Raw genomic sequence first — 4393 nt, 5'->3', positions numbered from 1 at the left:
AAACCTCAGTATCTTTAAGATGTTCATTTCCCCCAACTTCATCTATAGATTCAGTATAAGCCCAACAAAAATTACAGCAGCCTTTTAAAAAAAAATAGAAATAGGTAAGCTGATTTCAAAATGTATATGAAGAACAAAATAGTCAAAACAATTTTGTAATAAAGACGAAATTTGGAAAATTCTCACTACTTGATTTTGAGATTTACTATAAAGATACATAATCAAGGAAGTGTGGTATGGTATACAAATAAACACAAATCAATGGAATAGAATGTCCTTAAATAAACTCATACATCTAGGATAAATTAATTTTTGACAAAGGAGAAATGTAACTCAATGGTGAAAGGAGTATATTATCAATGGTGTGGGGACAATTGAGCATCCGTGTGAGAAATAAATGTATCTTGCACCAAAAAAAGTTAACTTGATATATAGATCATAATTTAAATGTACAACATTTCAAAAGAAAACAGAAGAAAAATCTTTTTGAGCTCAAATTAGGTGATGATTTTGTAGATGGCTCCCAGAAGCTCAAACTATAAAATAAAAGTTGATACATTGAACTTCATTAAAATTTAAACCCTCTGTTCTTCAAAAGAAATGATTCATAAAACATAAAAGTGAGCCAAAGAATGGCAGAAAACTTTGTAAAACTCCTATTTGATAAAGACTCCTGTCTAGAATAAAGAACTCCGGTCAGCCAGTGAGATAACCCATTTGAAAATGGGCAAGAGTTTGAACAGATACTTCACCAGAGTTAGGAATGACAAACACATAAAAAGATGTTTCAACATTATTGGTCATTAGGGAAACAGAAATTAAAATCATATTGAGATTTTACTGAATATGTACAAGAGTTGCTAAAATTTAAAAGACTGACAATACCAATTGCTAGTGACTATGCAAAGCAAATGGAACTCTCATACTTCCTGGTAGGAATATAAAATGGTGCAGAGCCTTTAGAAAACTGTTTGACAGTTTCTTTTAAAATTAAACAGATACTCACAACAATGAACCAGAAATCCTACAGAAAAAAAAAAACAACAACTGATGTGTACACAAAGACCTGTAATGAATATTTATAGAAGCTTTATTCTTAGTAGTCCCAGACTAGAAATTACTCAAATATCCATTAACTGGTGTTGGGGTGGGGCTGAGGGGGGGGGGGCGGTGATGCAGTATTTTCCATGCAGTGGAATGTTATTGAGCAACAAAAAGGAACAAACTGTTGTTACATGCAGTAATATGAGTGAATCCTAAAAGTTGTTTTAGATAAAATGAATCAGATACAAAAGGCTACATATATTGTATGTCCATTTACATAGCATTCTGACTTAGGCAGAACTGTAGACACTTTAACCAGATAATTTGTTGTGAGTTGCTAGGGATGGGGCTATGGGATTGATTGCATAGGGCCATGAGGGAAATTTTGGGGATGATTAAAATATTCTATTTTTGGATTCTAGTGGTGGCAGTTACACAACTATATACATTTGTCAAAATTTATTTTACACTGACAAAGGGTACATTTATTTACCTTATCTTCATCCTCAAGAAGCTCACAGTTTATTAATATGTATTATAGGAAGAGTTCAGACATTTTGATGTACTTTTTTTTAAAGTTCGTTTTATTTCTGAGAGAGAGAGAGAGAGAAAGAGAGTGAGAGAATGCAGGCATGAGAGGGGAGGGGCAGAAATAGAGGGAGAGGGAGAGAGAGAGAATCCCAAGCAGGCTCTGCACTGACAGCACAGAGCCCAATGTGGGGGTCGAATTCAGGAACCATGAGATCATGACCTGAGCTGTGATTAAGAGTTGGTCGCTTACCTGGCTGAGCCACCCAGGCCCTGCAACTGATGTACTTTTTTATACTTCAATGAGCCTAGCAAATAAAACAAATATCAAGAAGATGCCACCACTTTTTCTTTTCATTTGTTTCAATATAGACACAAATATTCTCTTTAATTTCATGAGTGACTTCCTGATGAACAGTCAGACTACACAACTCATTTGGCCATCTACTTTCATGTAGCCACTTACTCGATTTATGTAGATTTGGGAGGATGGTTGCAGATGTAAGATCAAGAGCTGGAAGCAGCTTCAAAATGTAGGAAGCCCAGAAAATGCTACCCTTTGAATATCTCCTATCCAGATACCTTACTCAGAGCACGCTGTCACAAAAATAAGCACAGGGTATGGTCTCCATTCTTGTTGGAGAAAGGGCTGAACATCTAGGAGTGTCTTGGCTCTTCCTCTGAAAAATCTTTACTTCTTTGTTTCTAGGAAGGACATATCACACTCCACAAGACATCTCAAGTTAGAGGAGGTAACTCTTCCCGGGTGCATATACACTTTCAGTCATGCTTACAAGGTCATATCCATGTAGAATGCAACAAATATGCAATCAGTTGTGTTTCTGATTAGTCTAAATTGTTAGAGAATGCCTCCATATACAGACCTTCATTGAATTTTCTACTTTGCAAATGTCTTCCCAAGTGATACGTATTACATGTTCTCTTTTCTAGCTCTGGAAGAAACTCAATAGGTTGCAAGCAAGTCTTTATCATCTTACTCTTAAATGTAATCAGTACAATTCTGCAGTTATTTCTTTGAGCCTTTATGATGTTTCAGACAGTGAAGAGGAAAGGGCAGGGGTTCAAAAGATGAAAGACTTGGTCCCTATCCTCAAGAAGCTCACACTTATTAATATGCATGAAAGGAAATTGTCAGACACTTTGATGTACTCAATATGGCTGTGCTTATATATGTGACAATTTCTTGTTTTGACTCTATTCCTTTGTCTTCACTTTTACAGATAAAGGAATAGAGAGCACAGACACTTTTTAAGTTTTGTCTTTGATTCCTTTCCTTAAATTTCCTAAGTTTTGTTTCTATTTTGACATAAAATGTTCATTAATCATTTATGGAATATATAATATCTCCCAATAGTCATTAAAGGAGAGCCTTATTCTGTGTGCTTTCATTTTCATTGAGGGCAGTAATTTCTGGTGCAGTCTCCACAGAGATAAGTATTGGAATGAACACTTTCAAATTATCTATCTATTCATATGATCGTTTCCTCCCACTTCAAAATAAAGAATAAATGTTTTGGTTAAATTGGAGAGACCTTGATTACTTCTTAGCCTTTTGGTTAAGGTCAAGTGTGTAAACTGGAAAGACCCTGGTATCTATTGGGCAAAGTATTCTAGGGGGTAGAATTAGTCCACTGAAAGGCATTGCGTAGTGGCAGGGATTGCTTTTCTTTGGATTTATTAGATCTAGTTGCACTCAAGTGAGTCAGGTACTTCTGCTTCAGCCAACTCTTCTAGATCTGGCTTCTCAGTGTTGGAAGCCTACCATTCTCCAGAATCTCTTCTACCAATTGAAAAACTGCATCAGATCATACTTGTCTTACAGCCTCTTCTCTTCGATTTAAGAAGTAAGGTTGCATTCACCAAAACAGGTGCATCTACCAATTTAGCTCTATGAGGAGGCTTCATGTTTTAGGAATGATTATCCCACTGTTAATAAAATCAGTGATTTTATTTATTTTGTTAAAATTTTTTAATGTTTATTTATTTTTAAGAGAGAGAAAGAGAGAGACAGAGCATGAGCAGGGGAGGGGCAGAAAGAGGGAGACACAGAATCCGAAGCACGCTCCAGGCTCTGAGCTGTCAGCACAGAGCCCAGTGTGGGGCTCTCACCCACGAACCGTGAAATCATGACCTGAGCTGAAGTTGCACACTTAACCAACTAAGCCGCCCAGGTGCCCATATTTTATTTTATTTTTTAAGATTTTTTTTATTTTTAAGTAATACTCTACAGCCAGTGTGGGGCTCGACCTCACAACTGTGAGATCAACTGTCACATGCTCTACCAACTGGGTCAGCCAAGCGCCCCTGTGTTTTTATTTTTATGTGATTCATTAAATAAACTTTCACTGAGCATCTTCTATGTACGAAGTGCTGAAAATACAGAGATGAATGAGACAGCTTTTCTGAAACCTTTAAAAATATAAAAAGTTAAGAAGTAAAAATATGAAAATAAAAGAGGACCACATGATAGAGAGTGGCTGAAGAGCTCTTTATGTATTTTTTATTTTTTTATATTTATTTATTTTTGAGAGAGAGAGAGAGAGACAGAGCATGAGCCAGGGACGGGCAGAGAGAGAGAGGCAGACACAGAATCTGAAGCTGGTTCCAGGCTCTGAGCTGTCAGCACAGAGCCTGACGTGGGGCTCGAACTCCCAAACCACAAGATCATGACCTGAGCCAAAGTCGAACGACTTTGCCACTGACTGAGCCACCGACTGAGCCACCCAGGCACCCCTGAAGAGCTCTTTAAATTGCATGGTTAGGAAAAGCCTCTCTGAGAGATGACTTTGACGCTGCATCT

Source organism: Suricata suricatta, chromosome 13 (assembly GCF_006229205.1).
Source record: "Suricata suricatta isolate VVHF042 chromosome 13, meerkat_22Aug2017_6uvM2_HiC, whole genome shotgun sequence".
Classification (NCBI taxonomy): domain Eukaryota; kingdom Metazoa; phylum Chordata; class Mammalia; order Carnivora; family Herpestidae; genus Suricata; species Suricata suricatta.
Note: the sequence above shows the minus strand (reverse complement) of the source record.